Source organism: Psittacula echo (genome assembly GCF_963264785.1).
Source record: "Psittacula echo genome assembly, chromosome: 4".
NCBI lineage: Eukaryota > Metazoa > Chordata > Aves > Psittaciformes > Psittacidae > Psittacula > Psittacula echo.
In genome coordinates, this window is record NC_137738.1 from 111,906,183 (window position 1) to 111,917,041 (window position 10,859).

General features: G+C 41.7%; 1 long non-coding RNA gene across 1 annotated transcript in view; it reads right to left on the reverse strand.

Annotated features, from left to right (window-relative positions):
* The window catches only part of LOC308219584, a 31,255-nt gene extending 20,482 nt beyond the window's left edge, over nt 1-10,773 (reverse strand). The window contains exons 1-2 of the long non-coding RNA XR_013956537.1: nt 10,598-10,773; nt 9,745-9,879 (exon numbers count right to left, since the gene is read on the reverse strand). This is a non-coding gene — a long non-coding RNA (uncharacterized lncRNA). The remainder of the gene's footprint in view (nt 1-9,744; nt 9,880-10,597) is intronic.
* Between the last annotated feature and the right edge of the window lie 86 nt (nt 10,774-10,859).

A 10,859-nucleotide genomic window follows, 5' to 3' on the forward strand; every position in this document is an offset into this window, starting at 1 on the left:
CCCCTTCAGATACTGGAAGGCTGCTATGAGGTCTCCATGCAGCCTTCCCTTCTCCAGGCTGAACAGCCCCAACCTTCTCAGCCTGTCTCCATACAGGAGGTGCTCCAGTCCCCTGATCATCCTCGTGGCCCTCCTCTGGACTTGTTCCAACAGTTCCATGTCCTTTTGATGTTGAGGACACCAGAACTGCACACAATACTCCAAGTGAGGTCTCACGACAGCAGAGTAGAGGGGCAGGATCACCTCCTTTGACCTGCTGGTCACACTCCTCTTGATGCAGCCCAGGATACAGTTGGCTTTCTGGGCTGCGAGCGCACACTGAAGCCGGCTCATGTTCATTTTCCCATCGACCAACACCCCCAAGTCCTTCTCTGCAGGGCTGCTCTGAATCTCTTCCCTGCCCAACCTGTAGCTGTGCCTGGGATTGCTCCGACCCAGGACACTAAATTGCATCATTTTGATATTTGAAATGTAGCAAAATTAACAAATACCTTGTTCTGTCATAGATACTCAAAAAATTATGTTTCATACCCTCTCCAGCACCAGGTACAGTACATTCCACCTTCAGAAGGACGCAAGAATGTTTAAAGACAGGTTGTTTAAAGAGCACCATGACAACCATACCCAGGTACCCCATCTACACATAAGAGGCAGACCTTCATACTCACTACATGAAGGAGAGGCATGTGTTCACATTGTGCTATCACCTCACTGTAGAACTTCCATAAACCCAGATTACAAATACTGCCTGTGCCTTGTCTTCACTACTGCCCACTGAAGTGAGAGCTATCCCCATGTGAATAAATTCTAAGCAATGCAACGAGTGAAGACTAGCATCTCAGACATCTGTGCCTCAAAGGACAGCTTGAATGAATTTTCAGTTGTCTAATAAGGAAAGAGTTCACAGTGCAAGCTTTCCCTTACTAGAAGGTAGTAGTAGGACTCTTTCCTCTTCCCAGCCATCCATTTTCATAAAATTACTAGGAAGCTGGAAGACTGGAGTCCTCTGTCTCTCTTCCGTATGCAGTGAAATGGCCAGCGGGGTTCCATGTTCTTAGTGCTGAATGTTGGAATAGACAGGGTATGATCACATAAGCCTAATTTCATTAGCGAATCAGGCTCGAAGAATCATTCTCCACCCCCTTTTTGCACTAAAAAGACAGCTATTAACTCACTGATCTATCTCCGACAAACGAAGGAGGTGAAAAAAACAAAGAGATGATGTTAACTGAGGAATAAATTAGACTTTGGCAGTCAGATGGAAGAAAAGCCTCTGAGGAAATTTAATCACCACACCCTGCTAGTTATTAAAGGACTGTGTGGAAGCCACGGCTGGGCGACTGCTTATGCAAACTTAGGGAAATGTTTGCTTAATAAAAAGATTAAACAGAAGGGTTCATGACAGTGTCTGCTGTGTCTAACAGAACTGGACTATTACAGAAAACCTGATCTTGCATTCAGATCCATCCAGGTAGACTATTGTGTCTGCATGGAGCAGGCACATTTGTGCATGCACAGGCTAACTGAAGAATTCAAGCCACAGGGAAAAAAGGGGCTGTATTTTTTGACTATAGGTTGTGACAAAAAACAAGCTTAGAAAATCAGTTCTGTTCTGGATCAAGGCTTACATGCATGTATACTTTCTAAGTAGAGCAGAGTTGCAACTTGCTCTATTTGAAGGATTTGTTGCTTTGCAGACTTCTAAAGGAAGACTTTTCATGTGCATCTGAATGAAAAAAATATGTAAATTGAGATTTGGTCCAGAATGCATATTTAAAAAGTGTGGGGCTGTTGGGAAAAGCAATCCATAGATATACAACATTTACAATATCATTTACAAGTAAAATTCCTGCTGTGAATATCCAGCAATGCTACAGAGCTCTCTTGGTTACATTTCGATTGCCCAGTGAATGGCACCGTTCACATTCTTCAGAATGACTAGTGGGATGTCGCATGTAGCTGCTGTGATTCATTTAGTCTTTTTTTGTCTTTTTCCAACTAAGCATTTTCACAGGGGAAAAACAATGATGTCATCAAGTTCCCTTCTCTGCTGAGACTGTAACTGCAAAGTTTTGTGCTGATTTGTTCATGAGAACATTTCAATCTATGTTACTAATAAAAGTAGGTTCCCTTGCCACTATTTTGTGGTAGTTTGTGAGAGAGATAGAAGCACCTAGATAGCAGCAGGATAGAAGACGTGCCTGCAGACCACACAGTCAGGGGATGAAGGATCACCCACCCTTCCAGGATACTTAAAAGAGCACCAGAATTAGACACACTTCGCATTTGAATAAACCAACGTGATATTTTATTGGGAGATATTCTTGTTTGCAACATGGTTTTCCTAGTTAGAATGAACAAACCCTGATGAGAATGAGACAGATTGAATTCTCTCTCTCCACTGTGCTGCAGTCTTTCCCTCTAGGACTATTTATCCAAAGACTAAATAACCTAGGAAAACTCATAAACCCTGCATTAAAATTATCAGATAACTTAGGTACGATTTTAATTATCTGGCACAAAAGACAAAGTTAGTTGCTGCCATCTTCAATATCTCAGCTTCTTGTCATTGCGATGTTTAAGAAAAAGGGCTCAGCTGATTCCAGTTCGGACCTGACCTTAACTAAACAGACACAGCAATGAGTTGCTGCTCAAGACTGCCACCTCCTGTCTTAAATCCCTAGTAACTCAGCGGCCGAACCTGCAGTGCGCTTCTTCTAATACTCCCTTTGCTTGTAAAGCTAATTTCACATAGAAAGGATGTTTCTTCAAAAATAACTAGACACAAATATTAACCTAAGTTACAGGAAGCAGAGAAGCTCTGTGCTATGTTGTATTCATCTTACCAACAGTTATATATCCATGGATATCCAAAGCTGTCAGACCTAATGAAAATCCCAAAAATTGATTATTTCCTTCTAGTAGCACTATGCTGTGCCTCGCTGTTCTGTGTTTCAACAGACAGGCCTATCCATTTTACTATGCACATTAATCAATTGCCAGATGAAAATACCTTACTGACATCTAAAAAGTGCTGCTGCATTTATAAACTGTTGCTTAAAGGGAGAAAGGTTAGAGGGAGAAAGGCAGCATTTTTTGCCCACAAAGATTAATACTAACTTTAAACACAAGTTGCACCAAAAAGTGCCAAAGCTGAGAAATTAGATGACAGTCTTAGGCTGTGCACACTTCTGATGTCTGACAGTTCTTTGCTTCCAATCAATTAGGCAACAACCTTGCAGTCTTTTATTCACATCTGAGACTTTCTCTTCTTAAGTCTGGCTACAGGAGTCCAAGTAAATGCTCTTTCCTTTGTTATGATCTAGTTTGAGACCTCAATATCCTCCTTGTAAGGAAACATAAAATTTCTCATAGAAAACTTCGACTACACCCAATCTTCACCTGCAATTTAAAAAAACAACCCCTGAAACTTTATTTCCTTTCCTTTTCGTTCTGTTTGCCTTATTTAATTTGGGCAAATAATTGTCACTGCAAAATTGCTAACTGAAAGTATCAGCTATTTTTCAGCATCACAAAAGAAGAGAGGTTTTTCTTACATTAAGCTAGTGGTGCATCCACTTCTTTGAGCCATTTCCCCATTTTCATTCTCAATCTTAGTAAGTTCTCTGTCTTTGTTTAACCAGGGTAGCTTCCAGAAGCCTGCCCTTGGGAATTTCAAGGGCAGTACTCACTAGTTCTCTCTTCAGTATGAACATATTACTTCTCTTGTGCCATGGTAGTACGAAGAGAAAAAAAATTGAAAGAAAGCACATCATTTTTGATTATGTCAAGCAGGTCTTGGGTTGCTTTCATATAATTAAGTTCTTACAACTAAATGTAGTATGGTAAAAAAGAAATTGTGCTGAGCATCTGCCCTGCACATAAATCAGTGGATGCTGCAAATGTCCAGCATTTCTGAGAAATCCATTTGGTCTGCGTTAAAAACACAGAAGACTTTTTGAAAGACAAGTGCAATTCAAACAATATAGAAATGTGTATTGACAATTCTTATGCCTTCTGGAAAAACTCCTTAATGGAACACATTGTACTTCATTCTGAAATAAACAGATGAAGTTTAGATTGGATATAAGGAAGAAATTCTTTACTGTGAGGGTGGTGAGGCACTGGAATGGGTTGCCCAGGGAGGTTGTGAATGCTCCATCCTTGGCGGTGTTCAAGGCCAGGTTGGATGAGGCCTTGGGTGGCATGGTTTAGTGTGAGGTGTCCCTGCCCATGGCAGGGGGGTTGGAACTTGATGATCTTAAGGTCCTTTCCAACCTTAACTATTCTATGATTCTATGATCTATGATTCTATGATTTAGTCAAACCTCCCTGGTCTTCAAAGCATTATATAGAGCTCACTGAGTGTTGAAGGATCAATGTTGTCACACAGGTGAGCTTGAAAAACCCTGCAGCACAGCAGCAGAGTAGGGTTTCCTCCATCCCATAGAGCAGGAAACAAAGTACAGATGTTTTCATCTCCTCACCTCTTGCATGCTGCATGCTTGCAGGATTGAATCAATCAAGACATAATCTCTCAAATATCCTTACACATGGCCTATTTATTAAGCCCACATATCCTGCTTCCATGGTGTGTACTGCTCTGAAATTTCTGGGTCTCATCTCGTCTTGCTTCAGTCACTGCAACACATAAAATCATAGAATCATAGAATGGTTTGGGTTGAAGGGACCTTAAAGATCATCCAGTTCCACCCCCCTGCCACAGGCAGGGACACCTTCCACTAGACCAGGTTGCTCCAAGCCCCGTCCTTGACTGCCAGGGATGGGGCAGCCACAGCTTCTCTGGGCAACCTGTGCCAGTGTCTCACCGCCCGTAGCATAAAAGATACCTTTCTTATGTCCAATCTAAACCTACCCTTTTCCAGTTTAAAACCATTGCCCTTTGTCCTGTCACTACAGGCCTCAATAAAAAGTCCCTCTCCAGTCTTCTTGTCAGCCCCTTTAGGAACTGGAAGTATGCTTTAAGGTCTCCCTGAAGCCTCTTCTCCAGGCTGAACAACCCCAGATCTCTCAGTCTGTCTTCATAGAAGAAATGGGATAAATCACTGCTTACTGGTTTCTAGTATGTATGGAACATATTTTTCCCTCAGATGAATTAAAATAACACACTTCACTGTTACCTTTCATTTGCTCCCCTTATAACTCATCCTCATGTGGAGCTAGACTCCATATAGTCCTGCATACATCCTAAAACATACTCTGGGTCTTGAATCACTTACACCTGTGAAACACTGCAGGATGTCATCTCCATGAAAGCTAGACACGAGCTGTTAAGTACATAATAACAGTTACAGATCAATCTATCACAGTGGGGTGCTGATAATAACTTTTGATCAAAACCCCAGTATCCTTATTGTCACATATACATGCATGCAAATGCAAGCTAGCTCGATTACCAGTGACATCATTTTGTTCAAATCATACTTTATCACAAAGTCATTACTGCAAGTAAATACAGACTAGTTAAAGAATACACATAAATTACTGTTAACTCAGGAGTCATGTTCTCCTGAACTTTTTCTTTTCCAGGTATTAATGAATAAATCTGTTACAAGTTAAGGGAAGGGGCTTGACTTCACAGCAACAAAGAATGAATTAATTTGAAGCCATGTTCTTTGAAAATCTGAGGTGCAAATAGACTTCAACTCTCAGAATTCTACCAGCAAATGAAATCAAAGCATATTTTGCATATGCTGTGGATGAGTTTTGGACACTGCATGTATTTTTTAACAAGTCAGTATTCAAGCTCACAGTATTAAAGAATCAGTGTTGTGGTTAATGCACAAGGGTGGATATCAGCTGACTTAGATTCTACTCTGGGCTCTATCTCAGAGTTCCCCTGTGAGGTAATCACAATTGTCTTTTCAGAGGTGGTAGCTAATTTTGGATAACCCAGCTTTGCCTGCCAGGCTTTAATATTTGGAACCCAGTTTTCAGAAACTGGTTTCACTGACTTCAGCTGGTATAAAAAGAACTCCAAATCTCAGGAAATCAGATTCCTAAAACTGAATTTCCACTGGTTGCCATTTATATCCCTGCAAAGTGTCCACAAAATGTTGCCAGTGATGTAAGCGGAGAATTCAGATTTATTAATACTTTGCATCCACTGCACATGCCTAAACAACTACAAAATATTTAGGGGGATGGAGAGCAGGGTCCAATGCATCCAGAGGCTTGCCATGAGCAAGGTACCCAATGTCCAACACACCTGATCTGCCCAATTCAATGCTTCAGCTTGGGTCATCAGAAAATATAAAGTTTCAAATAAGAAGCCATAGCTGAAAAGGCAGATTTTCTTTGCCTTAAAACTATTTATAGCCAACATAAATATATGATGCTACATGGAACTGAATTCAAGTTGAATTTAAAAACCCAAAGTGACCTTTACAATGTGTTAGGTGTATCTGGAAATGAGTCAACAAAAATAAGTTCATAGTCTGTAACCCTGTGACACTAAAGAGAAAAAACATGTTCTCCACCTTGTGAAGAAACATTGGTGAAAAATCCCCAACAGCAAAGACCTGTCCACATCATATTTTAATTAGACAGCCAAATAGCTCACTCAAGAATCCTGGTGTAACCTACACTGGATCATTCCAACTGTGTGAGGATGTTTTGCAATTATGCCAGTACTTCCAGCTCAGATGACTCAGAATGGGTGGTGCTTACAGGGAGGAGATCCAGACCCTTTTGTCCTTCACAGGAATCCAGGCCTGCTGAGTACTCTCATCTGACACAGTTTGACACCAGAGTTGTCTTTTATTAGCAGGAAAATTACCCCGCATAGGCTACCATGACCACAATGCTCCTGGCACCTGAGTGAGGTTGCTTTTGATAACCAGGAAAATTAGATATTCAAGATTTGGTGAAGGTCAGAGTTCCTTAGTGCTAATGAAGTAGCCATACAATGTTGGAGGTGTGTCTGATGAGGGCTTATCTTGTCCTTTAAACCATGATCTGTTTAGAAGAAACAGAACTTCCTGAATGTTTTTAACTTCTTGCATCCTCTGTTTCATAAAATCAGCAAATAATAACTGGCATTTAGGGAATTATAAGGGATGCTTTCTGTGAATATTTCTGATTTTCTATTTTTGGCAAAGTAATAAAAGAATCATGAGACAAAGGTAAAATGCCTCAATAAGAAACAAAACAGATTAATGAAGAGATTAATACTAATACTTAGGTAGAATGTTTTTTCCCTGCTTTGCCAAAACAACCAGCTTCATCAAGCCAGGAACTTAAGTTTCCCCAGCCAGCACTGGGCTGGCATGTGCAAAGCTTACATATCTGTAGGAAGTGAAAGTGAGACAAAGAAACACTGCTGTGCTGTGTGTCTGCTCCTCCTGGACCTTCCTTTCTCTGCTATACTGAGCAGAGCTGTGGGACAGCTGCCCCCATAGCTTATTTTCCCTTTCTGTTCTGAGTATTTCTGGGTTCAAACTTCAGCAGGGAAAGTTTAAGTCAGATATAAGGAAGAAGTTCTTTATTGTGAGGGTGGTGAGGCACTGGAATGGGTTGCCCAGGGAAGTTGTGAATGCTCCATCCCTGGCAGGATTGATGGAGCTGGATGGAGCTTGGGTGACATGGTTTAGTGTGAGGTGTCCCTGCCCATGGCAGGGGGGTTGGAACTGGATGATCTTAAGGTCCTTTCCAACCCTAACTATTCTGTGATTCTATTCCCTGCCTCTTGCCTCTGCTCGTATGGTTTCTCTGTGCCTGCACATTAGGATAAGCATGAAGCACTCAATTGGCAAGTGCATAAAAACCTATTCAACTCAGTAGAAGACAGTTGTAGTACTTTATCTGATAAGCTTCAGCACTCTGCTCAGTCATCATACTTTTATTACCTTCTGTCACAAAGACTTGCTCTCTTGCAAAAGTCACAGCAAGTCACCACACCTTCTAGTTGGAAACCTGGGAGCTCCCTCCATGGCTTTACAAGCAGTGAGTGGACACTACAGAGATCTTCTATTTACACAATATTATGCAAAAGTTACTTTTTAACTGACTGCAGAAAATCTGAATTTTGAAGTATATATACAAAATTACTCTGAAAATAGAAAAAAAATTATTTTCCTCTATTTGCTTATTTCTTTAGAACCTTCTAAACAAGTTGCACTAACTAGAATATACACAGAATGGAATATGTGCAATATATACCCAAAAAGATAAATCAAGTGTATATGGTACTCTATATTTTCACGCATCAATTCACTGATTTTTAAGCTTTTCCACTTCAAGATTTCTTTGCATCCTATCACTGATGTACAAAAGAAATACCAATTCCTGTGTATTTTGGGTATAGTTAAACTAAATCTGCAGCTATGGTTTATTTATAAGTGCACTATACTATTAGCACAGTTCAGGTACTTCATAAACACTGACACTCCACAGGATCTCTGGGGTGTTAACGCTGTTCCTCAACACCACTCATGCAGAAAATTATCTCCTTCTCCACTGACACAGCAATGGATACACTGGTGTGGAGAAGGCATTCTCTGTTACCCTGTTCACACCAAATGACATTGACAAGTACAGACAATGACAAAACTTCTCTCCCTGTTACTTAAGAAGGTTGCTGCCATGCTCTGCAACTTTCTTCCTACAGACACTGCTCTTTCCTTTTCTCTAGAACAAGAAAAAAGATCTCAGTTCAACTAAACTAGCAAAATAAGTTTAAAAATTGACTTCCATCCAAACCACAATACATTTCCTCTCTCACATTGTACATGACCTTTGATAAAACACCAAAATTTTTTAAGGGTATCGAACAACTGGCAGCAATAGCTGGTAGCAAGGACAACAACGGATTTACTGACTGTACCTTGCAGTACATAAGTTCCTCCTTAAAAGGTCTCCTTCCGGCAGAGAACTTGCATCCCTTTCATATGTAATCTAATATGCTGTGCTAGAAGCTGCAAATTAACCATTTATTTTGCAGTGATTGGCAGCCCTCAGTCTCACTATGCCCTGAGTGACTTTAATTACACTGTAATTTCTGACTGCAGTTCTCAAACTAACCCTTAGTCATACAGTGTTTTCTTTAATAGTCAAAATCCCTGGTAGGAAAAGGCCTATGCGATAAAAATTACAGGAGATGTAGATGAATGTAGTAAAATTAAAATCATAAGCATATCTAAGGATCTAGTGAATATCTAATCTTAGAATAGCTAGTGAAGGCAGTTTGCTCTTTAGATTGCTCTTTTCTTTCTTCAGGTCTCCCAGATTAAAAGTCTGCCTCAGAGCAAAGTAAATTTTGCCATCACTGTACATGAGGAGGCACAGCTGAAGCATTCAGTCTGACAAATCAAGAGATGATTTGAACCAAAAATGAACCTTTTCTCATTCAGAGATTGCAGATGCTTTATTCATGAGCATTAATATGATATGGCATGGTACCATACCCAGATTACTGAAAGTAAGACACAGGCAGGTTAAGCGATGTGTCAGAATTGCCCAGCAGGACTAACAGCAGAACAGTAGAGAGTGTGTATTTCCCCTGTCTAAGCTCTGCAGCCTGTGTTCAATAAGCTGAGTGATTTCAAGATAGACAGATTAATTATTTCTTTTCTGGACAAAGAGCAGGCTTTCAAGGCTTTACGCATCTGGCTTCAACCAACAATGTAAACCCTTTATTTGTGTGAACATCAAAATGTCATGCCCTGAAAAAAAATGATTAAAATATGAATGTTAAACATATCTGTATTAAAAAGCAATTCATACCCAGGTAAAGTTGCTACTGCTCCACAGTGACCAGGATGTCCTTCCATTATAATGCATGGCAATGGATTAGTCCATGTTTATTTGCATAGCTTCTTCATTCTGTTAGGTACTGCCCGGTCTTCTCATTCTCAATATCTGTATGTGATTAAAGTTAAAAAAAAAAAAAAGGTCAAATATTATGGTCTATACTCTGTTATTTTTAAATTTTCTGACTGTTCCCACAGCCTGTAAAATTCAAGGCAGAGCAACACAATACAACCATGACTATATACATATATACATATGTAACTCATATAATTGTACAAACCCCCTTTTGCTTCTGTTGTTTCTGCTATTCCTGGTTGTAACAGCCGATTGCTCATAGTGGACTGACACAGCTCATGGCACAGAAGTAAAAATGGGGGGGTTTGTTCCTCACTTCTTGAGTCTTGTGAAAGACAACGGAATTTGGGCAACACAAGTAACAAACCCCATACAGGGCTGTCAGAGATAAGCCAGGAGAAGATGCTTATTCTTTAGTTAGCACCCACCAGCCAAATGCAAACTGTTTGCCAAGCAGACCTGGGAAAAACCTCTTTGGGCGAGTAAACGCTCTCCTGGGATGCTGAGCTATGAAGTAACCCAATAGTCTTGATAAATAGTTCTTTAACAGCTGCCTGATTTCCCTCTGTGCAAGGAGAGCTGGCAGCCAAACCCATCGGGGCGCAGGCTGCTGGGGAGAGGAAGGTGTGAGAGGGGACACCTCTCACCCCGCGGGCGGGCGGGCAGGCAGCCCCCGGGCCTGCGGCCTGCTGTCCTCAGGAGCACGGGACACTGCCCCTGCCCTGCTCCCGGCCACGGCTGCCCCGGGCACCTCGTATAAGCGCTCCTGCGGCGGCAGAGGAAGCGTCGCCCTGTCAGTCAGCCTGTTTCGACAGCACAAGCAGCCGAGGGGAGCTCGGTGACCCCTTCTCCCGCGCCGAGGCACCGTCCCGGTGGAAGGCGGAAATATGTATCCGGTCATTCGGGTGGATCTCCGGCACGCTTTGCCGCCCGGGCGCGCCGAGGGGAGCGGGGCGGCCTGTGCGGCCGGGGAAGGCAGCGGGCAGCAGGGTCCGCTGCTGCCGCCATGGCAA